The sequence below is a fragment of the Lagenorhynchus albirostris genome, chromosome 5 (assembly GCF_949774975.1).
Source record: "Lagenorhynchus albirostris chromosome 5, mLagAlb1.1, whole genome shotgun sequence".
Classification (NCBI taxonomy): Eukaryota; Metazoa; Chordata; class Mammalia; order Artiodactyla; family Delphinidae; genus Lagenorhynchus; species Lagenorhynchus albirostris.
The window spans coordinates 67,054,060-67,080,162 of record NC_083099.1 but is presented as its reverse complement, the minus strand read 5'-3'; positions in this window follow the sequence as shown (position 1 = coordinate 67,080,162).

The window sequence follows — 26,103 nt, the reverse complement described above, 5'->3', positions numbered from 1 at the left end:
AAAACATCTTTGTCTTATTTTTGGGATGTTTTATTTCTTCTTACCTCTCTGAGGAAACTATTTATAGTATTTTAGTTGGCTTTTCTATTAAGTCTGCTTGTTTCAAATTCCTTTTTGTTATTTATTTATTTATTTATTCTGTTTTGTGAGAGACTTTTCTCAGATGTTTCTCTTTTTCCTTGGAATTGTCTGTTTCCTTTGCCAAATTTTCTGTTAGTCTGAGAAATTTCTCTTGTTGCTAATAAAGAACTCTTTATATATTAAGAATATTGTAGGCAACCATTTTCCTACTGAATAATCATTTGTCTTATTTGAATATCTGTATAGAAAATTTTTAATTTTATGTGGTTAAATTTGGTTGTCATTTTATTCAGAAGTTTGGGTAATATTGAGGCCAGCCTTCCATAATCCAAGATTGTATTTCATAAAATGTTACATTTTTTTCTAAAACATTTATTTTTTTAACATTTACATTGTTATTCCATCTGAGACTAATTCTGGTGTAAAAAGTGAAGTAAAGGGCTTCCCTGGTGGTGCAGTGGTTTAGAGTCTGCCTGCTGATGCAGGGGACGCGGGTTCATGCCCAGGTCCGGGAAGATCCCACATGCCGCGGAGTGGCTAGGCCCGTGAGCCATGGCCACTGAGCCTGCGCGTCCGGAGCCTGTGCTCCGCAATGGGAGAGGCCACAACCTCTCGCATGAGAGGCCCGCGTACCGCAAAAAAAAAAAAAAAAAAGTGAAGTAAAGGTTCCACTTTGTTTTCTCCCAGATGACCAGGTACATGTCCTAACATAATTTATTGAGAAATTCACTGATTTGAAGGGTTACATTTAGCTGAATATCTTAGAAACCTGATTAAAGTGATTAAATCAAGTAGATGTTTTTCCCCATATTTAACCAGAAAGCTGAAAATAAAAAAAGTCTCGTAGTGGATTTTGTAATGTCATTAATATCCTAGTCTCTCTCTATTATTCTCTTCCTTGTAAACTTTATTTTCATGATTGCTTCAAGTCATATAAAGGCTGTCTGACCCCTTACATCAAATCAGCTTATTCAGGGAGGAAGGGAGAAAAGAGAGGATAAAGAGAATAAAGGGAAGGAGAAGTATCTTATGGATCTTCTTAGGAGTATCTCATGAACAATATTTGCTGCAAGAGAGGCTAGAAAATAACTTTTTAAGCTATATGTACTGCTGCCCTAAACAAATATTAGGCTTCCATTAATAAAAGAAAAAGGGAGAATTAAATTTTGGATGCACTACTAACAGTTTTGTGTACTAAATTGTTACCTGTGGACTTGGTAGATGACCTAGTGCATTTGCCTACATATAAAATAATAATGCAGAGTATTTTATAAAGCTGTTAGAGCACATGGGGATTAATTAGTTATATGTACTTAAAAATGAAGAAAATTAATAAGGCAATCATTAACTCCAGGAAAACCAAAGAACTGTATACAAAAACTCAAGCAATCAAGATTTACTATTTATCTCAACAATAAACCTCGCTTCTATAATCATGATAATGTAAATATTGAAGTCTTTCTGACTTCAGGAGAAAAGAAAAAACATTTCAAACAGCCTTGAAAGTTCCCATTTTTCCATCCTTGCTCATCTCCTGGGTTCCAGGTTACAGTGCATCAAGGACCTCTGTGAGGAGACTAGTAACAAGAGGAATATCACAGACTCTATGGATTCCAGTGGACTTCACATCATTTAGGACACTCTCCAGCTTAACTTTTCTCTAGAGTCCCTGATAAATGGTTACTTGCCTTCTGCTTGAACATATCCACATATCCACTGACAGGGAGCTCACTATTCCTCCAGACAGTCTATTCAATTCCTGGACAGCTCTAATCACTGCCAAATCATTTCTTATAATTAGGTTAATATCAACCAATTCTACTTCACTCTAGTCACCCTTTTCTGCTCCATAAAGTTTTACAGTATATGTTCAATTCCTCTTTCACAAGAAAGCAATCAGTTATTTGAATATTATTGTCAAGCTACTCACTCATAATCCTCCCCATGTCAAACTCTTCCCCAGGCTCAATCATTTGATATGGTTTCACATTCCAGTGACATTTTGGGCATCTTCTTTTGGATGCACTTCATCCAGTTAATGTCCCTCTTAAAATACGGCACTAGAACAGAACACATGATTGCCAGATGGAGTGGGAAAAAATATGAAATACAAAGTTTCTGAATTTCACATTATATTTAGAAGGTACCTTGTAATATGTTTCCTTTTGGGGTCTTTTTGGAGATCTTTTGGCAAAAGATAGGACTGTTTGTCTTTATAAAAACTTATGGAAAACCATGCATTTCATCCCCCAGACTTTTACCAAAGACATCTGTCCCCTTTCACTATCCACAATGCTAAAAAAGTGCCCAAATCTAGGCATGGAGTGAAAGAGAACGGGGTCTGAGTGAGTCATCCTCTCTTTCACGAATCAAAGGAGAATTGTAAACTAGGATTCTTTTAACAATGTTGAATATCAAAGAAGTCCAGGATGAGATCTTTTTCCAACACCCTGCCCTACCCACAAGAGACCATGTCCCAATTTGCTGGATTCAAACAGCCAGGCTCTGTTTCTGATCTGCAGCCTGTCAGTATTCTTTTTCTTTGTATCTACTCATTCCTCTTCTTTATACTCATTTAGAATACACTAATGGAAGTAGCCTGCCACGAGGCTTTCCTTTCTGCCACTTTTTCTCGGGAAATGTGATTAAAGAACTTGGAGTGGGCTGTTTTACGCACAAATATTCCGACAGTCTCTTAGCGATAAATGGCTGTCGCTTCTATTATCTGTCTGGCTTTGAGTTCTATTATCTGTTGTGAATTGTTGCAGGGCTCTGTAAAACAGTTTTTAAGCAGCCTCATTACTCCCTTCCACACCTTCTGCTCCATCTGAGAGTGCTGCTGCTGTGATTGCTGGGTAATGTTTGCCATTAGACAAGGCACATAAAAGAATCAAGTTATGACTAATTCACTTGATGGCTGTGTGCCCTGTGCCATGCTCATTAACACCTCTCGACTTCATTATTAAAGAGAATCACAGAGCAGATCGCAGTGGGCTCACATTTATACTATCGTATGCTTTAGTTTTCCATCTGAGCCACATCCTTAACACCAACTTCTCCTGATCACCCTTACATTCTACCCCAGGCCTATTCCACTCAGCCACACTTAACTAGGTCTTTCACCGAATAAATAAATGTGTATGGGGGTCTGTTGCCGAGAGGCCTTTAGGTTATCTGGAAACGTGAGTTTATGCCCTCTGAAGAATCATCCAACCAACCTTCAACTGAAAAAGTCATCAGACATGCTCCTGATGGAAGTCCAAAGGGAAAACAATAACATCTTAAAATACTGACGTCTACTCAGCCCTTTTGTAATTATTATTTAATTTGAAGTTTACAACCACTTTTTGTGGTAGACTGAACAAATAGTACTCTATCAGTAGCTTGAATACTAGATTTTCTAACTCTGAAGAAGCATCATATAGAAGACAAACAGGTTATCTACAATTACAATGCTGGGCAAAATAAAAAGCAATAGTATTATTTATGCTCGACCTTCCCAAGCTTAGTGATCAAAGTAATGGCAAAAGAAGAGAGAGAGTATTTTCCTTAGTACTGACTCATAATGTTCTCATCCAAGATTATAGGGGCGTCATACTTAGCTGCCTTAATCATTAACTCCAGCTGAACAGTCATAAGTTCATATGGTAACTATGACTATGGTTCACTATTATCTAGGTATCCTCTACTTCTGAGTCCACGGAGGATTGCACTGATCTGCCTCTTGAAGTTGGGCATGGCCATGTGATTTGACTTGGCCATGAAATGTGAGTGGAAGTGACAAGCATGATTCTCACGTGGAAACATTTATTTGCAGATGCTTTCATCTATAGCTTAGCTCTTCCCTTGCCATGAGAATCACAGAAGCATGTAACCATATGGCGATACCGTAAGATCTAAACAGCCTAAGATACTGAGTTAGCACATGGGAGACAGTAGCTCTGGAGAAACACTTGGACTTTTAGTAGAATTTGAATGAGCACTAGACAAAATTTTGTTATGATAAATTACTATGATTTTGGAGTTGGTTGTTATCACAGAGTGTATAGTCTGTACTGACTGATGTAGTTTTCATTTGCTCTAGATGTATCATAAAATTAAGCCATTTGTGGAAAAGAAAAATAGATGCAGCATGGCTGAAGGCAAAAGGAAATAACTGAACTTAAAGTCAAAAGTTCAAATCCACTCTACGACATGAACTCTGCCGGGTATCAAATAATGGTTGGCAAGGTTTTACAATGCACAAGGACAACCATCTGGTATGGACAAGTGACATCTGAAATCTAATCCATGTTTTTCTCATCATGGTTCAGTGCTATGCCCAAGAGTGGGTACCTTTCTCCAATTTACACAAAAGTGCTTTATGTGAAAGCCGATCTCACTTACTTTTTTTTTTTTTTTGCGGTACGCGGGCCTCTCACTGTTGCAGCCTATTGCGTTGCGGAGCACAGGCTCCGGACGCGCAGGCTCAGCGGCCATGGCTCACAGGCCTAGCCGCTCCGCGGCATATGGGATCTTCCCGGACCGGGGCACGAACCCATGTCCCCTGCGTCGGCAGGCGGACTCTCAACCACTGCGCCACCAGGGAAGCCCTCACTTACCTTTTAAATGTCCTATGAGACATCACTTAACTTCTCTAAAGTTTTCATTTTTTTCTCATCTTTAACATATGAACAAAAATCTTCACCTCTTTGTCTGTTAGGAAATTTAAATTAAATAAGAGATATAAAAGTGCATATATAGTATCCATATGATAGACCAATAGCATTCAAACCTGAAGCGTTAACTTTGATTGTTTGAAAGAGCCCTTCAGAAAATGTGGAGGTAATGTTTGTATCACAAATGACCACTTTTCAAACTCTGTGGTTTGGGAAGCTTCACAAATGTGAGTTACATTGCACTGGTTCCAATGTTATGATAATATGTGTTTCCAAGTGACAGAAATCTGGTTTGAACTAATTTAGTAAAAAAGAGAAGGGGGGGGTGAGTGGGAAGAGAGTGGTAATTGGTTCACATAAACAAAACAAGATTTGAGTAAGCAAACCACCAGAAGAGGAGAGATGAAGCTGGACTTTGAAACAACTAGTATCAGGGACTTGAACATGACCATACCCCTCTCTTTTTTCATGTCTTTTTCTTTTTTGCTCTTTTCCTCTCTATTTGTCACTTTCCTTTCCTCTCACTGCAAACTTGCTTGTTCCAGATAACAAGAAACAGAGCTGCAAAGGTTTCTTGAATTTTCCACCAGAAGATAAAGACTTACTCTCTTTCTCAACAACATTTCAAGAAATTCTAGAAATAATTCTGATGGCCTAGTCTGATCAAGGACACACACTTAGACCAATAAATCATTTCCACATAAGAAAACACCCTGGGACTTCCCTGGTGGCTCAATGGTTAAGAATTGCCTGCCAATGCAGGGGACACGGGTTCAATCCCTGGTCTGGGAAGATCCCACATGCCGCAGAGCAACTAAGCCCGTGCACCACAACTACTGAGCCTGCATTCTAGAGCCCGTGAGCCACAACTACTGAGCCCATGTGCCACAACTCCTGAAGCCCATGTGTTCTAGGGCCCACATGCCACAACTACTGAGCCCATGTGCTGCAACTACTGAAGCCCACGCACCTAGAGCCCGTGCTCCACAACGAGAAGCCACCACAATGAGAAGCTCATGCACCACAGCGAAGAGTAGCCCCCACTCGCTGCAACTAGAGAAAACCCGCACACAGCAATGAAGCCCCAACACAGCGAAAAAAAAAAAGAAGAAAAGAATACACCCTGACTGCCCCAATTTGAGTAATATACCATCCATGGACCAATCAACTGGCCAAAAATGGGATCAGGGTCATAGAAAATCATGGTAGCCCCAACTAAAACCAATCAGTTGGAATGGAAGAAGAAACAAAGAAATGAAAAATATAGATTAGAAAATACTATAGATGTCCAGTTTAGATAGTAATTTAAGGTGAATCAGGTCGGTAATGTGAAAGTAACGAAAACAAATTCAACATTCTGATGGGAAAGGAAGATCAAATTATCTTTATAATGGGTTCAGTGACAGAATTTAGCAATGTATTTCTAGTTGTTTGAGTAATTTTCCAGAAAGACAGATTGTCTGGGCCAGCTGGATGTTTTCCCATCCATTACCTCTCCCATTATGGGGCACTATCCACTCATCAGGGAGATTTAGATGAACCAGAAGCCATTTAACTACATTTCTCAGAATCCCCTTTGTTATATAGTTCTAGACAGAGTTTGTCAATAAGAAAAACTCACATGAGATTTTGGAAGGCAGATGTGATTCAGGAGGTCAAGGTGGCCACACAGAGGGCCAGAGGAAAGTAACACAGCCAAACAAAACACTCGATTGGGAGCTTTCCCTGAGACTCAAGAATTGCAGCAGTTTCCTGGTGAAATCTTTGAAACTACTCATTATAGGGTTTCAGGCTGTTTCTCTGATATTTTAACTGCACCCTTCCTAATCTTCCCTTTCCCAGAAAAATCTCGAATTCCTATATTAAAATATTATTCTATATTCTACACAGAATTCAAAAACTCTATTCTTTATATAATTCAATATTATATACACTTATATTCAATATAAAACATACTCCTGCATTGCTTAGACTGACTCTGGTTTCCTGTCCTAACAAGACTGGTACAGGTGAAGATCCAGTTAGATGCAAGTAAAGAGATTCTAGGCTGGTTCACTATAAAGTACAAGAATCAGAGTGAATTTGGTGAAGAAAAAGAATGAAAGATAGAATCAGGGGATTGATCGCCCAGTAAAATAATACAGCAAATCTCAGGATGCAACAGATGCATCCTGGATGCAAATCTCAGGATGACAGAAAGAATATACTTACCTATAAAATGTCCAAGTTTTTTTTCTTGTGCTACAAAGAATGTTAAGTGGGACAACTGGTAACTGTAAGATTAGATAATATTGTATCAATGTTAATTTCCTGATTTTGATAATGTACCATGGTTATGTAAAAGAATATTTTTGTTTTCAGGGTATACATACAGAAGTCGTTAGGTTTTGCAACTTATTCTCAAATGGTTCAAAGAAATTGGGTGGAAAGAGAGAGAGAAAAGAAGGAAAAGAAAAGAAAACTGGAATTCCCAATACTTCCCAGCAGTAACAAGGAGAGGAGCTCACCAATTGTGTGTCAACAGAGACCAAGTTGGGAACTTAGCTTCCAGCCCTACATGGCAGTAGCAATGCAGCGTCCTCCCCTCCCCGTGCCTAAGTCGACTCAGTAAAAGAAAGTTAAAACAGAAGGTTTTAGTAAGATCCAGTTTCTCATAACATAGTTCCAAAATGTCCAAGTTTCAACTAAAAAAGAAAACAACCCACTCATGCCAACTACAAGGAAGATCTCAAACTGAATGAAAGAAGACAATCAATAAATGCCAACACTGAGATGACAGTGATGTTAGAACTATCTGACAAATATTGTAAAGCAGCCATCATAAAAATGCTTCAATGAGCAATTATAAACACAGTTGAAGCACATGACAAAATAGGAAGTGCTAGCAAAAAAATAGGTCTCAGCAAGAAACAGAAAATACCTCCCCTCCCCAAAATTAAAATTTTAGAACTTAAAAATACAATAACTGATATTTTAAAACTCAATGGATGGGATTAACAGCAAAATGGAGGGAATATATTAATTAGTGAACTTTAAGAACAGTAGAAATTACCCAATCTAAACAAAAGAGAAAAATAGACTGAGAGAAAATGAGCAAAGTCTCAAGTACCTCTCAAAGTCTCAAAGTCTCAAATATAACAAAAGATCTAACATTTGTGTAACTGGAGTTCTAGAAGGAAAGAGAAAAAGGGTGGGACTGAAAAAATACTTGAAGAATTAAGCCTGAAAACTTCCCAAATTTGTCAAAGAAAATGAAAAAAAAAAAAAAACACATAAATTTCCCGATTCAAGAAGCTGAGCAAACCCAAAGAAGGAAAAAAACAAAGAAATCCCCAACAAGATGTATCATAGTCAAAGTTATGAAAATTGAATACAAAGAAAAAAATATTTGAAAGCAGCAAAAGAGAACCAAAAGCAAACCTCTATGAAAAACACCATTCAAATTACAGTGGATTTCTCAGCAAGAGCAAGTGGAAGCCAGAGCAAGTTGCATAACATTTTCCAGCATAAATAAAAGAACTGTCAATCCAGAATCCAATGTTCAGTGAAAATATTTTTCAGAAGTGAAAGGGAAATCAAGACATTCTCAGAAACAGGAAAATTAAAAGAATTTGTCATCAGAAGACCTACCATAACAGAATGGCTACGGAAGTTCTCTAAAGAGAAAAGAAATAATAAAAGAAGGAATACCAGGAAGGGAGAAAGTACATGTAAGAAAAAATATGGATAAATAAAAATAGACTCTCCCTCTCCTCTTTTCCAAATTATTCTTGTTTTCTAAATTATTTTTGACAGTTAAAACAAAAAATCATAACACTATGTGACGAGTATCTAAAGGTATGTAGAGAAAATGTTTAAGAAAGTTATATTTTAAGTGGGGGAAGGCAGAGAAATACAAAGGGAGGTAAGGTTTCATATGTCACTCAGACTGGTAAAATGACACCAATAAACAGTGATAAGTTATGTGCATATAATGTAAAACCTAGAGCAACCACTGAAACAGCTATAAAAAGAGATAACATTCAGTTATAAGTCATAATTCTAGTTATTACTTTAAAATGTATATCTCAGAAATAACTAAATTTCCTTGTCAATTGCATTATTATGAACTTTCATCAAATCTTTAACTGTGGTCATTTTTAAGTCTTTTGTCATTTACAGACAGTTCTGGGTGTACTCTGATGCTTTTGCAAACATGTTCCTATAAAAGGGTTTCATCTTCAAGGAATTCATGGAAAAGACCCTGACAAGTACAGGTTTCTGGTAACTGACTATACTGCTGAACTGAATGAATAAGCATTTTCAGAACTCTAATGGAAAACTGATGAACTCATAAAAGTGCTAACGAAAGATCAAGATGAAAAAAAATTAATTACATGAGACTGAGTGAACTGATGAGGATGATTATAATTTTTGTGACTTTCTGTTTGAATTAAAAAAAATCCCTCAAGGACTCAGAGGCAAAAAATATACAAATCAATTTTCACTGCAAAGTAAAAGAGCTGTTACAGTGGAGGATTACTGGACTGAATGTCAATATTATGACATAGTATGAGTGTGTTTCATGTTTGGTAATTGCAATCATTGTTGCTTTTGTTGTGGTCATCCATTTACAATGCTTGGTGTCAGTCTATTTATCTCTTGTAAAAATAAAATACAGTGTGTGTGTGTGTGTGTGTGTGTGTGTGTGTGTGTGTGGAAAAAAAATGAGAGGGCAGGATATTCACCCCCAGAAAATGAAGAGGGGGTTGGGGGAAGGAAACCAAGGAAGGATGAAAATCAGGGACATAGCCTGCAAAACAGATGGCTAGCATTTCATATTTTTATGGTTTGGAAATAGAGGTCTTCAGAACATTGAAAAAAAAAAGAGAGATAACATTCAGAAAAGCTATAGAAAAATCAAAATGGAATTCTAAAAAACTTTCAAGTAACCCAGGGGACATTAGGAAAAACAAAAACAGAAACAAAAAATAGACTAAAAAGACAACAAAAAAAAATGGCAATCTTAACCCTAAGATGTCAATAATTATAGTAAATGTAAACAGGCTAAATACATTAATAAAAGGCAGAGATTGACAGAGAAGAAAAGAAGAAAAAAGTGATATAAATCATGCAACTTGATGTTAAGGCTCAGTATATACTTTCATTAATCAATTCAGTTTAGTATTCATAGAGGAATAGACACATAGATCTATGGAACAAGATAGAGAACCAAGAATTAGATTCACAAAAATATGCCCAGCTGATTTTTGACAAAGGTACAAAAACAATTCAATGGAGGAAAGACACCCTTTTCAATGTATGATGCTGGAGTAACTGGACATCTACAAGCAAAACTAAATAAATAAAAAGAGGGCTTCCCTGGTGGCGCAGTGGTTGAGAGTCCGCCTGCCGATGCAGGGGACATGGGTTCGTGCCCCGGTCCGGAAAGATCCCACATGCTGCGGAGCGGCTGGGCCCATGAGCCATGGCCGCTGAGCCTGCGCGTCCGGAGCCCATGCTCCGCAACGGGAGAGGCCACGACAGTGAGAGGCCCGCGTACCGCAAAAAAAATAATAAAATTAAAAAATAAATAAATAAAAAGAACTTCAATATAATCCTCACATCATCTTATATAGAAATTAACTCAAATGGATTATGGACTTAAATGTAAAATAGAAAACTACAAACTTTTATTTTAAAAAATAGGAAAAAGTCTTCAGTATCTCGGGCTAGGCAAGAATTCTTAAAATTGACACTAAAAACATGATCCTTAAGGAGAAACAAATGATAAAGTGGACTTCATCAAAATTAAACTCTTATTCCAGGAAAGACTTAGGCTATGGTAGAACAAGATACAGACTGGGAACAAATATTCACAAACCTCATATACAACAAAGGACTATTATCTAGGATATATAAAAACTCTCACAACTCAATAGTAAAAACAAACAAACAAGTAAGCATTTAAAAGATGTCCATTGTCATTTGCTAAGAAATTTAAATCAATACCATAATAAGCTATCACTACACATCTATCAGAATGGCTTAAATAAAAAGTAGTGACCACACCAAATGCTGGTGAAGCTGCAGAGAAACTGGATCACTCATACAGTGCTGGTGGGAATGTAAAACGGCACAGTTACTTTGGAAACAGCTTGGCTATTTCTTTCAAAACTAAACATGTAATTACCATACAAACCAGCAATTGTACTCCTGGGCATTTATCCCAAATAAATGAAGACTTGTATTCATTCAAAACCTTACACACAAAGTAAGGTTTATGGCACTGTGTTAGTTTCTAGTGCTGCCATAACAAAGTTGCACAAACTGGGTGGCTTTAAAAACAAAAATTTATTATCTCACAGTTTGGGATGCAGAAATCCAAGATCAAGGTGTCAGCAGAGTTGCTTCCTTGGGAGGGTCATAAGAGAGACTCTGTTCCATGCCTCTTACCTAGCTTCTGGCAGTTTGCTGGCCATTCTTAGTGCTTCTTGACTTGTGGAAGCATAACCCGAATCTCTGACTTCATGTTCACATGGTGCTCTCTCTGTGTGCATGCCTGTGTCCAAATTTACCTTTTTTATAAGAAAAGTCAAACTGGATCAGGGCCCATCCTAATGACCTCATTTTTACTTGATTACTTCTGTATAGATGCTGTTTTCAAATACAGTTATATTCTGAGGTACTCGGGGCTAAGACATCAACATACGAATTCTGGGGAGATGAAATTCAATTTATAACAAGCACCTTTATTTGTAATATTCCAATACTGGAAACAATCCCGATGTCTTTCAATAGGCAAGTATTTAAACAAACTGTGGTATGTCCATACCATGGAGTATTACTCAGCAATGAAAAGGGGGAGGGGGATCTATTGATACACACAAGAACCTGGATGACTCCCCAGAAAATTATGCTAAGTGAAAAAAGCCAACCCCAAAAGATTACATACTGTATGATTCTATAACATTCTCAAAATTATAAAATTGTAGGGGCGTCCCTGGTGGCGCAGTGGTTGAGAGTCCGCCTGCCGATGCAGGGGACGCGGGTTCGTGCCCCGGTCCGGGAGGGTCCCGCATGCCGCGGAGCGGCTGGGCCCGTGAGCCATGGCCGCTGAGCCTGCACGTCCGGAGCCTGTGCTCCACAGCGGGAGAGGCCACGGCAGTGAGAGGCCCGCGTACCACAAAAAAAAAAAAATTATAAAATTGTAAAAATAGAGAACAGATTAATGGCTGCCAGGGGTTAAGGAGATAAGAGGGCGAGCCAGAAATGGGTATGGATAAAAGGGGAATAAGAAGGATCCTTGTGGGAATGGAATGTTCTGTATCTTGACTCTATGAAAGTCAAAAATCCTGGTCATAATATTGTGCTATAGTTTGGAAGGTCTTAGCATAGGTAGAAACAGGGTAAAGCATACGCGGGATCTCTCTGTATTGTTTTTTATAACTGCATGTCAATTTTAAGTTATCTCAAAATAAATTTTTTAATACATACATAAATACATAAATTAAATATTAGTTTTAAGTTTGTGCTATTTTTCTCAGATTGCAATAATCATATATGACAAAAGCTTAAGACTTAGAAAATAAAGGATAATACATGGGGAAACATTTTTAAATCACTCATAATACACATAAGGTTGGACTGTTATTTCTAAAAAGTAATGAGGTTACAATACATACATCTGGGATCACCCTTCCCCTTTAAGGGGAAGACAAGATTGAGTCAAGTACATCCTTACTTCCATGTCCCTTTCAGTGTTCTATAAGAATTGAAACAGGCTCCCCAGATTTCTGTTCTTGCCTGGAGATAGGAGCAAGAAGTGATTAGAGCTCACAGATGCCTGTGTTTCTGAAGTCCTGCTTCGGTTGAATCAGTTCTGTTTGTGGATCATCTATCAATTCTGCTCATGACATATCCAAGTTGTTGCAGTCCCACCCCTTTCCTAATACTCTACTCTCTGGAGATAGGTATGTGCTTAATATGTTTTACTAATGATCAAAGGAAGGAAACTGAAGAGAGAACTACATCATACCAACAAAAATGTACTAAAACTGAACACCAGACTTCTTTGTTCTAGAAAGCCTTTGATTCTCCCACAACTGGATATTGTCACTGTCCAACTTTCTCCTGAGGTCTTCAGCCTTATGCTACCTTCTAACATCTTGTCTTTTCCCTCTTATTCGTTCACTTTTCTTCCCACATTCCCAAATTCCTATTCATCATTTATTCAAAGAAGGTTTCCTTCTCCTTTGTTGTTCTAACTCCTGGTAGCCCATGACCTCTGAGTATCACTTTTCCAATAAGCATCTTGTCAAGAATTTTTCTAAACTAAGACATTTTCTTCCTTAAGAGAAATTCCTGTACCATTTGTTAAGGAAACCCATCTATTTCACTTACCACAGTACAAAAGTATATGGTCTCAGTGGATTCTGACTAGCCATGTGTCAAGGGACATTATCTAGAGACAGAGGTGATCAAATACTCTGATCTTTGGCTTCTCTGAATCATTACTAATATTGGCCTGTTCCAAACTGGTTAAGTTTGGGGAAATGAAGGATTTCAACAATCATTACATGAAAAAATAATAATGCTAATAAGCGAGGATATCTGCTACAGTCATTCTTCCTTCTTTCTTGTTAACAAAAGCCAATGTTGCCTGAGCAGTAATATGCCAAATCCCAAAGTATCAATCATGATGGATATTATGAGCTGGACTGTATCTCCCCAGAACTCAGACTATATTGAATCCCCATTACCTCAGAATGTGACTATATTTGGAGATAGGGTCTTTAAAGAGGTAATCAAGTTGAAATGAAGTCATTAATGCATTAGAGTGGGGCTTTGTCCATTATGACTGGTGTCCTTATAAGAAGAGGAGATTAAGACACAGACACACATAGAGGAATGACCATATGAAGCACAGGTAGAAGACAGTTATATACAACCCAAGAAGAGACGACTCAAAAAATAAATAAATAAAAAATAAACAACCCTGTGGACACTTTGACCTTGGACTTCTAGCCTCCAGAATCATGAAAAAATTCATTTCTGTTGTCTGAGCCACCCTGTCTTTGTTACGGGTGGCACTCTGTTATGGCAGCCTTGAGAAACGAATACAATGGCTCCAAGTCAATCATGGAAATGTATTTATATTTTGCATATGGCCTGGTTATGAAAAATTAGGTATAACAGGAAGTCTTTAAGAGCTTTCCAAAAACTCTTATGTTGTGCTTTAGACATTATTCTATGAAGATATGATGCTTGGAACTGTAATAGCCATCTTGAAAGCATGAAAGAAATACAAAGAAAATTCCAGGAACATGGGTCTTAACCTTTGACACTGATGAATTGCTGATCCAACCCAAGAACTGCTAATCTCTGGATGTCTTATTTTGTAAGTTTCATTAATAAATCTGAACTGTTTGGATTGGTTTTGAGAGGTACTCACTATTCGCAGCCAAAAGCATCCAACTGTTACACCTGTAAGTACTGCTACAACTGTTTTCATGTGAAGTCAGTCCCATTCTTTGTCTGAAATCTGAAAGACTCATTCTCAGAGGTAATATTAGTATAGCAACCACCAGAATGAATTTCAACACGTTTCAGAAAGTGGAGGGAAATGGATAGAGGTACACTAAAAAAATACCATTAAATTGTATCTAAAGCCTTTTGGTAGAAGGTATTCCCTCCCTAGTCTTGGCATATTAATTCCTTCATTCCAGAAACATTTCCCAAGCATCGTCTACTTATACTATGTTGGTGCCATTTCCATTGAAAGAGATATTGGGCTTATTTATACTTTTTCCTGACTCTGGTTCAAGATTGTTTACTGTGTGTATGGAGACTAAATATTTCAGCAAGACCCCTTTGGCTGACGAACAGAACCAACTGAGTGAGGTAAAACCTGGCCTGGTGACTTTGGCTCCAAAAGCAGCCGGACACTGTGCCTTCCACTTTCTTCCCCACGCCATGATAGAGCATCCACACCGGCCCTATCAGAAAATACCTGAAGGGACAATGTTAAAATGCACAGTCAGTTGGTGGCCACAGAGGGACGGTGCAGCTGTGAGTCTCTGCTCCGGGAGCCTCGCAATGGCACAGGCTGCTTTCCAGAGAACAATACCATTTGCAAAAGCATGCTGACGCCACCGACACACGGTCAAGCGCCATTCTCCCTTGAGTCTTGCTGCTCCAGAGGTGAGAAAACAGCTGACAAAACTGGTGGCAAGTTAACTCATCCTTCTGAACCAAGCAATTCATAGCTGGAGTGGAGAGGGAAAAGTAGAATAAGCCTTGGGTTTTTGTTTTTGTATGTATGTGTGTGATGACAGCCAAGGAATCATTATCTTCTTTCCAGGTGCCCAATAACTGAACAGCCACTTTTGAGGGAGCCAACGCTACCAGCTCAGTATTGTTGTTACCCCATTAAGGGGTGGGTAGAGGCTGGCAGTGAGACAGACTGTTTTAATTGGCCTCCTCCTGGAAGGGAAAGCGCCGAACGTTTGCGGAATGCTTATTCGAGCCAGTTTCAGAGTCATAAAAGTGCATCTTTGATACACAGAGAGTTTATGTTCTTCATAAAAATGCTAATTGCAATCTTTGCAGAAAGGAGTGGCTTGAATGCTTACCCCTTCAGCTTTTTAATATGAATACGGTTTACTATGTGGATGACCTTGTATTCATTAACAAGGGACAAGGCTTAAGTCCTCTCTGCAGCCTTACAAAACCCACTTCAAGGATTCTACCACTGCGAGTCTGAGAGCATTCAAACTCTTTTCATGGAAAACTGGAAAGCAATCTATTTGTTTCTTTAAAAAAAAATCTCTTAATACAAATACAGAGGGGGAGTTTAGAATATTTTTTTCCTTCAGTGAGTATGTTTTTCCAAGGTCAATTTGGAGATTCTTCCTATTTGGCTGAGAAAAACTGGAGCCCCAGTAAGCGTGTTCACAGCCCTCTCTGTGGCTTGGAAGCCTTCCCCACCTACAGATGCTACAAGAAGTTGCTGATGTTTCTCCAGGGCCCCACTATTTGCTTCTCTCGCTACAGAGAAGGAAGGCAGGGTGATGAATGAGGTTTTCTTTATCCTGCGGGATGACTCATTCAAGGAGACTTTCCAACCCAGAATCCTCATCTTTCTTTGCTCTATTCATCCACACCCCCAGCCCCTTTTAGTTTTTGGTCCTTGGGTGGGTTTCCATTCACCCTCTCCTGTTGAGCTCTCCCTCCAATCTCAAAAAAATAATAAGAATTTTTTTTAAGTTAAACTTCCCACAATTGCACTCAATTTACTCTGGGAACGCATTTAAAGGGCACGGGTTTTGAAACATGATCAACAAAATAATCAGTCTGGGTTACATTAAATACCATCTTTCCAGACTGAGCCAAGCCTTAAGAGGGAAAACAGCTCCCTTCGATCCCTCCCACCATGAATGGGACTCTGTTTCTCAAAAGGGTTTATTGAATATTTCCCGAAATGATGTCGTCTTTCCAACCGGGCCTATGCGCAGTCTTTCTCAGAACCCCGTCCCATCTTTGGTCCAGCTGCAGGCAGGTGTTACCCAACAGCGTTGGGCTTCTCTGCTGCTCACAGCGTCTCCACAGCAGATGCTCTGTATTCTCAGGAATCCTGCTCTTTTTTTTTTTTTTTTTTTGGAAAGGGGTGGGGTGAGGAGACACTAAACAGAAGGGAATCAAAACAAAGTAGACTAACTGGACCGACAAAACATCACATCATCTAACCAGTTTCTACTGCAGCCACACATCCAGGAGATCAAATGTCAAAATCTGGGCTCATAAAACCAATTTCTAACATCTCTATCATCTTTTCTAATTAATTAGAAAACATACAAGATATTGCTCTTTAAATTTTGTCCTTCCCCATCTGCAAATTAGACAAAGAGAAAGAAGGAACACAGAGCAGTAATACTTCTTATGAGATGCTGCTGCCCAGTCACATAATAAAATAGTCATATGGAAATCGTCTCTTCTGCCTGTTCTAGGCCTGGCACAGTCCAGTACTGACCAAGGAGCCTGGGTTAATAGCAGCTTCTGTGGACTGCATCTTATAGGAGGTCAGGCTCTACCCCAGGCAAAAGTGACCAAGGCTGGGAGGGATCAGACAAATCAGACGGTGTGTTAGGGAAAGCAGGGGGTTTTTTGTTTTGATTTGGTTTGTTTTTTTGGTTTCTTTTGAGTGTAACTGCTTTACAATGTTGCGTTAGTTTCCGCTGTACAACGAAGTGAATCAGCCATATATGTACATACATCCCCTCCCTCCTGGACCTCCCTCCCACCGCCGCCCCCATCCCCCCCACCTAGGTCATCACACAGCACCGAGCTGAGCTCCCTGTGCTGTACCACAGGTTCCCACTAGCTATCTATTTTACACATGGTAGCGTATTTCAAAACAAGGGTTTTAACTCAAGGAAGGCATTCTACAAATACCAAGTTTAGGTCAAGGCTAGCATCACAGAGCCAAGAGTTCACAGCCAAATTAATCAGTATCGAATGCTACTATGCTCTCCTAAAGAGAGGACAGGTACTTAATGGGGGGCGGGGGGTGAAGCTGGTGAGTATGTTATAGTTGTGAGGAGTGGAGAGGTCTTCCTAGAAGTATTGATACCTGCATTAATGAACGTGTCTTTAATTAACCAAGTGAAGAATTGCTGGGTGTCATGAGGTGAAAAAAAGTAACAAAGGAAGTAAGAACCACAATAGCAAGAGTATGGAGACAATAAACAGCATAGTATGAGGGAGAAGCACAAGAATATATAAATGATGAATGAACGAACGGCACGAAATGAGTAAGTAATGGCAAAGGGCATTGATGGCATTTGAGAAGGAAAGCAACACAGTCAGATAAATAAATATAGCAAGAATGTGTTGCAGGATCTTGGGAGAGTCATAAGACAGAGAAACCTGTGACCTCCCCTGTTTTACTCCTGTGGTCACACTATGTGCAGTTTTATAATTTGAAAATTTTAATGTATATCTTCTCCCAGGTACAATTCTTTTTTGTCTTCACCATGTCGGCATCCCCAACACCAGCTAGATATCTAGCACATAGGAAATATGCAATCAATGTCTGTGTTAAACACATGAGTATATGGATAAATGAATATAGAAAGTGTATAGAAACCCAGAGCAATGACAGCCACGATAGAAACAGAGATAAACCCAGGCAAGTCTCTATGAGGTGTTAAAATCCATAGCGCTTGGTGATTGATTCGATTTGAGGAACAAAGAAGGAGAAGTCAAAGGTGACAGTTTAGGAACTCAGTGTCTGAGTAAATTCCACAGGTTTGGGTGGAGATGATAGGGGGCTACATTCCCAGGACCCAGAGTAAGACCAGGTCCAGATGGAGAGGAGGTTGGCTTTGGTCCTGCTGAGTTAGGGTAGTGATAGTTTTTGCTGAAATGTCTAAAAGAGCTAAAAATACAGAACTGGGGCTCAGAAAAGAGGTCAAAGCTAAAGAGAGAGGTTTGATTTTACCTGTGGAGAGTTTGTTCGTTAAAGCTATGGGCAAGGATGAACTTGTCCTAGAGGGTGGACAGAGAAGAAAAAGCAAAGACAGAGCCTTAGGGAGGGTGGCAAGATGAGCTGGTGTCTGAAGCTTGGGGACTGTGTCTTGATATCCTGATTCAGTTATCTGATCTCTCAGCCACCCAACCAAGCCAGAAAACAGCGCAGATCCTTGTCCTGCCTAGGGAGAGGAGGCCTTTAAATGCATGTGGCATTCCAGCCCTTCAGTACAATCAACAGTTCCTGCATTAACAATTAACAGCCACAGAGCAGCTCAAGGATTGCCACTCGAGCCTGTACCTTGCAAACTTATTTTTCCCTCTGATGCTCTTTAGTGTCTGACAATGTTATTAAAATGAAAGGATTTTTTTTTTTAATGAGCTGGAAGGAAATCCATTTAACCAAATTGTTCGAAAAAGGAATAAAACACATCAAGACTCTTTGCTTTGCGCCAATCCACCAATATAGGATCCTGCAAAAACCTTCTTATGTAAATATTTACAAGGAGAGTAAAAAAGGAAAGTGGTTTGGGGAGCAACCAGATGGAATAATACAAGAACAAACTTGAATACAGTCAAAATGGGATTCGGCAACAACAGGGCATCCTCTCAGGGATCTACTACTGCCTGGGGGGAGAGCAAAGAAAAATACAGAGTTAAAAAGAAAACCAGCTCTGGGAGAGCATCTCTTGAGCCCCATTTCAGCTAATCTCTGAAAACTGGGTTTTTGTTTTTATAAAATCTTCAAAAACCAATTATAGTAGGCTCCCTAATAATAACATGTATGAATTAATTCATTATTCATCACTCCTCCGGAACCAACCTCTACCCTCTCCCGAAGTCTTTCAAAAGATGCCATTTTTGTGCCTGGGGGTCCATGAGCAGGAGTGGGGCTTCCTCCTGGGTTGTGAGCCTACGATGCTTTCTCAGTTTTCATTTCTCCATCTGCCTTGGGTAGTTTGATTACAAAGAAAGGGTCATTAACAAATATATCAATTATATAATGTTTCTGTAACTGCTTTCCTGCCCTCCCCTCACCTCTCCCTGGGTTTCCAGTGCAACCCTCTTCCAACTCAGGGAACATTTGAAGCGAGCTTGGCACACAATGCATTTTGCAAACAAACCACAGAATAACATGATGGTAAAAATGTGAGCTGCAAATTTAATAAATAAGGAAATAAATAAGTGCGTAACCACAGAGGCTTGTCTGGTTCCTCGGCCCTCTGACCACAGAGGCCCTCTGCAGCCTGTCCTCACTAGCGGGGAGGCCAGGAAACTGGGAAGACACTTCAGCCTTGCCCAGGGGTCTCAGGGGTGGAAGTTACACAGAAATAGATTTTTTTTTCTCTCTCTCACTGTGAGGTAGACAGTTCTATGTCAAAGCTATCCAACAACAAAAGATATCACCAGAGAGTGGGAGAGGTGGGCTTCTTGCCACCGTTGTCTCAGATTCACCCACCATTTTTGAGCACATAATAGGGGTCTGTGTCTCAATGCATTCACAGGACATCTCTTTAGTAAGCTGGGGAAGAGGATATGATTAGTTCTATTATGCAGATGAGCAAACTGAAGCCCATCAAGAAACAAGCAGAGGTCAGATGACAACATTTCACAGATGCTATAAAATCTCCCTAATAACTGGAATGGGGGAAGGGAGCATAGAAGAGCCATGTGTGATTTTTGTTTTGTTTTGTTTCGGGGTTTTTTGGGGGTTTTTTGCAGTAAGCGGGCCTCTCACTGTTGTGGCCTCTCCCGTTGCAGAGCACACAGGCTCCGGACGCGCAGGCTCAGCGGCCATGGCTCACGGGCCCAGCCGCTCCGCGGCACGCGGGATCTTCCCGGACTGGGGCACGATCCCGTGTCCCCTGCATCGGCGGGCAGACTCTCAACCACTGCGCCACCAGGGAAGCCCGCCATGTGTGATTTTTAACCCTGCTTTCAAGACTGGCTGCTGACACTATTTATAATAGCCAGGACATGGGCAACCTAAATGTCCATCAACAGAGGAATAGATAAAGAAGATGTGGTACATATATACAAGGGAATATTGCTCAGCCATAAAAAGGAATGAAATTGGGTCATTTGTAGAGACGTGAATGGACCTGGAGAGTTTCATACAGAGTAAAGTAAGTCAGAGAAAAACAAATATTGTATATTAATGCGTATATGTGAAATCTAGAAAAATGGTGTAGATGACCTTATTTCCCAAGCAGAAATAGAGACACAGACGTAGAGAACAAATATGTGGATACCAAGGGGGAAAGGAGTGGGGTGGAAGGAATTGGGAAATTGGGATTGATACATATACACCATTGATTCTATGTATAAAATAGACAACTGATGGGAACATACTGTACAGCACAGGGAACTCAACGCACTGTGGTGTCTTAAATGGGAGGGAAATCCAAAAGGGAGGGGATACATGTATATCTATGGCTGATTCATTATGCTGAGCAGTAGAAGCTAGCACAACATTGTAAAGCAACTATACTCCAATAAAAATTAATTTAAAAAAATTAAATGTATCCAGAAGACAAAAAAAAAAAGACTGGCTACTGAGATATCGTCATTTACAAAGATTTTGAGATGAAAACACCAAAGTCAAAACACCAGGCTTGCCAAGTTTTTCCCTAACTTTTACTTTGAAATCCTGATGGCCCCAAACTCCTCTTCACCAGAAGACTTCTGTGGCTGATGGGTTCTGCTAAGAGTATGACCACTACAGTCCAATCAAAGATGCAATGGGAAGCTGAAGGTTGGGCCTGAAACTGAATAATAGAGTGCAAAATTTTTGATTCAGGGCCCAGAATCCAGTATTCACTAATTTTTTATGCCCTAGGACAGGGCTTAAGTATCAGGAATAGAAAAGAGAATCCCTCATGTTTAATATTCACAGAGACAGCAGCCTGCTAGGCACTTTAGTTGGACCTCCTGCATCACACAACCATAGAGGACCCCATTCACTGCATGGTCATATGAATAGTGTTGGGCAGTACACATGACCTGCAGTGCCATTCAGGAAAGTCTGTCTTCAAGGAGATACAAAAAAGAAAAAAAATCAAGAAAAACACAACCTCAAATAAGTTAACAATCAAATGAGGGAGACAGATGTGGATGCAAATGATGCTTAGAGGTGGGGGTAGTTATAAGCGCAATGTATAGGCTGAGAATGAAACCACTGTCCAGTTTACTAATCTCACATCAATTAATGCTTTTGGTTGTCACAACTACTCCATGAATAAGAGGTATTATCCCCTTTTTTTCCAAAGAGGAAAACAGAGTTTCAAAGTAGGAAAGTGAGGGACTTCCCTGGTGGCACAGTGGTTAAGAATCTGCCTGCCCATGCAGGGGACATGGGTTCGAGCCCCAGTCCGGGAAGATCCCACATACCACAGAGCAACTAAGCCCATGAGCCACAACTACTGAGCCTGTGCTCTAGAGCCCACGAGCCACAACTACTGAGCCCATGTACCACAACTACTGAAGCCCATGGGCCTAGAGCCCATGCTCTGCAACGAGAAGCCACTGCAATGAGAAGCCCACACACCACAATGAAGAGTAACCCCCATCTGCCGCAACTAGAGAAAGCCCGCACGCAGCAACAGAGACCCAACACGGCCATAAATAAATAAATAAGATTCAGTGCTTCCTTGTAAAAAAAAAAATAACAATAAAAAAACATAACAATAGAAAAACAAAGTAGGAAAGTGATTTTTCTAAAATCTCTGGCTCTTAGGTAGGAAGCTAAGCCCAGCCCAGGTCCCAAGGCCCCGCCTCAGAGCCCCTCCCCTGCCCCTCCCTGTCATGTTGGAAATGCTGTAGAGAGGGAACAATAGCATCAGGGTGCCTGCTGCTAAAAGCCACAGTCAGGGAAGAAGGAAAAGAAACTTTAAGAATGCAGGAGGCATAGAGATGATGCAAAGGAGACTGGAAGATGGGGTTGTGACATATCATGACTCACAGCACTTCTGGATTTATTAAAAGTCAAACCACATTATTCCTTGTCTAGAAGGTAACATTCCAAATGCTGAAGCTTTCTGGCTTTAATACAAATTTTATTGTAACTCAATTGGGAAGGAACTCTTTCTAAAATCGATTATGCATTTGTCTGTATTCTAAAACAAAGCATAAAGAATATAAACTGGCCGTTTCTGAAAGGACTAGAGGCTGCCATTTTCTTCACTGAACTCTAACGTCAGATGACATTCTAGAGGACTCTCTCAATTTCAGGACTGCTTGACTCCCACACTCGACCCAGAATGCTGTGATTTTTCCATTCTTGAGGATTTGTGGTAGGGTTTTGTTTTGATCTTCTGTCTCCTCTGTTATCAAGTCATCCCCCTTGTATTTCTCTCCATTTTCAACAGCCTACCTGTAGTAGTCCCTTCTCTCACTTTTAATTTGCTGGTTTTGGTCTCATGTGTATTTATAGGTGACCAAATTTATTAGCAGTTTGTATAAACTAAAAGTAATCAAGCTCTGAGTGAAGACTACAGCCCTTCAGCAAACCGTAAACATTTGTGCATTAAGCGTGAGCCCTTCTTGCGGCTGTGCCCGCGTCCTTTGCTCTTACTTGCAGGGTTTACTTGTGTTCTTCATTGAGTGGCCTTCAAGATCTAAGTCAAGTAAAACCTCCTTCAGAAGACATCCCATGAGTCCCCAGCAGAAATCACCTCTGCCTCTGAACTCCCAAACCACCAGATGTGCCTCTGGGGCGGGGCGGGGGGCACACTGCCTACCTCTGGGTTATCGTCAGTGGGGCTGCTCCCTCTACTACAATGGAAGTGTAAAGACATGATTTGCACTTGACTTGTCTTTAATATCTTCCCCCAACCAGGGCTTTGTCCATCGTGAAGACATACATGTTGTCTTTAAGGGGATTTCATCCTAGCAGAAGAGGCAAAAGGGAGGAGGGAAAAGGGGAAAAGTTGGTGGGGAAGGAAGATAGGGAGGAGATGGGGAAGGGAAGAAGAGAAATAAGGGTGGTAGACCCTTTATTCCATTAGCTCAGTTTGTTTTTCCAAACCAGCTATCAGCAGTACCAAGTGGGGCCATTTCTGGCATTTCCTGAGTCTCTTGCTGGATTCTGTCCAGTGGCTGCCAACAAATGTAGGCAGTTGTCACCAGAGCTAGGACAGAGGACTGAACGTGGGCACCCAGGTGAGCGCCCCCCCCAGGCCTGCCTGAAAGGACACCAAAGGCCAGGAGGTGCGTGCGCGCACACATACACACCCGCTGCCTGGAGGCTCCCGGGAGGAGAGGGCTGTCCCAGCTGGCAGGAGGCTATACAGTCCAGTCACTGCAGGCTATGCCTTTTCCTGGCTCCACAGCGCTGAGCTCATCCTGGGGTGAGCTCACCAGAGGCTCTCCCGCTTTCTCACAGATATTCAAACGAGCGAATGTTTTATTTTAAAAGACTTTGTTTGGGGCTTACCTGGTGGCGCAATGGTTGAGAGTCCGCCTGCTGATGCAGGGGACACGGGTTCGAGCCCCGGTCCAGGAAGATCCCACATGGCGCGGAGCAACTGGGCCCGTGAGCCACAACTACTGAACCTGTGCGTCCGGAGCCTGTGCTCTGCAGCAAGAGAGGCCGCGACGGTGAAAGGCCCGCGCACCGCGATGAAGAGTGGCCCCCGCTTGCCACAACTAGAGAAAGCCCTCGCACAGAAACGAAGACCCAACACAGCAAAAATAATAAAATTAATTAATTAATAAAAGACTTTGTTTAAAAACATGGTCTCAGAACTTTCTCTGTTCCTCCTGCTCTCATGCTCACCAATGCCAGAGTAAGAAAACTAGGCCAGTTTGAAATCAACAAAATGAAAGTTGTTAAACATTTGGTTGGACTCCCAATATATGCCCTATGAATATCCCCGCTTTGGAACTTCCACAACCTGTCTTCTTCCAGATTTGCTGTTAAGTGAATTGATATTCTGATTCACCACGGTATCTTCCCAATGTGCGAAGCATGGTGTTGCCACATAGCATTCGCCTTTTAAGCTCTCGTGGCTCGGATGCTGCAAAGTCTCTCTGTTGTTTTGACCTTTCCAGTACCTACTTTCTCCTATTCCGGCAGCAGCACTTCACTTTTCCTTTAGAGAACCACCGCTCCGGCTCTCAATCCACGTGGTTTATGAAGAACTGACCTCACTCGTCTAGGCTCTATTTGTGGAGGAGACCCAGGCTTGGCCAATCAGCATATCTAAACTTGCTGGCCACAGTGACCGACCCAGATGGGCACATGCCCGTGTCACTCCATGGAGAGTTAATTGTGGAAGTTTTGCCAAAATTACTTGGGGAAAATAAAACAACTTCCCGTTACTGTTTGTGAACTGATAGGCTATAAACCTGCAGCTGCTGAGAAACACCAAGAAAAAGATGCTTGATAAAGAAGCCAGCACAGAGAAAACCATAGCTGATGGAAAAAGAGAAACATCGTTCTGATTTTCTCACTGGCTATCTGTTGCAATTATTTCGTTAGGTGGCCAAAGCATGATTTTTCACTTAGTCGACTCTGAGTTGGGTTTCTGTTTGTTGCAACCAAAAGTGTCCTGATTAGTACAGGTGCAGAGACACATGTAATATAAAATTCTTATCGTTATAATGTTTTATAGTTTGTAAAGTACCATCATATACATTATCTCATTTAAATATCATAAAAATTCCCAAAGGTGGCTATTATCATGTTCCCTATTTAATAAATGAGAAAATGGAGATTAACGAAATGACCTAAGCTCTGGTAGCCAGTAGGTACCAGAGCCAGGACTGAAATCTTGTGTTCCTACTCTAAATCCAGTGTCACCCACCCTTGTTACAATCAAAAGGAGGCAAGGTGAGCCCGTGTATAACGTTAAATAGCACAAAACATGACAGTCCGTTCGATGGTAAAATATACCAAATAAGGCAGCATTTGTTTGGCGGAAACATTGATGGTTCTTAGAGTAAATGATGTGTATCCTCAGAGGGGAGAGAGCGCTGAGGACTGGCCGGCATTGGGAGAACGTATGGAGGGGAAGGGATTGCACTGCTGGTAAATTTTCCTAGAGGATTTTAAGGCATCTTGGTGTATCACATTCAGAATGGCCTCTAAAAAGTCTTCTAGTCCAATCCCATCTTTTTACAAAAAATAAATAAATAAATAAATAAATAAATACATAAAATAAATAAGGAAAGAGTAGGATTGGTAAGAGAAAGGGGTTTGTTATTATTATTATTGTATTATTGGTCTTTCACTGACTATCTACTGACTTCCAGGCTCTATTTATGTACATTATCAACATTGCAAGTTAAGTATTATTATCCCCATTTTCCAGATTTGAAAAGCAAAACCCAAAAGTTTTTTCCTTGGTTCTTTTGTACAAGCTGTGCTTTTACCACAGATGCCCTTCCTTTTTTATCCAAATAAGGAGCACCTTCTTATCTTCCAAGATGTCCCGGAAGACGCCTTCCACAGAGACTTTTCTACCCTCCACTCAAGCACCAACGAACCCTGACAAAGCACAACACTTCATTAGACCTAGAGGTTTCCATTCACCCATCCGTCTCCCCTCTACCAGACTGTGGGTTCCTTGAGGTTACTTTATTTTATTTATCTTTGCATACCCAGTACCTGGCTTAAAAGCTGGCACCAGAGCTGATGAGAGGAGTGAGAGAATGAGAGAAGAAAAAACAGAGGACACAGCCTTAAGTTTAGGGACATGCCCAAAGTTAGGAGGCTGTTAGTTAGGAGAACTGAAGACGGTCAGGATGGAGATGTTTAAGTAGAACCAGAGTAACGTTGGGTCTCAGGAGACACTGGGAAAGAATGTCAAAAGTATGCAATGCTGCTGAGAGATGCAAGAAAACTGACAGGAGA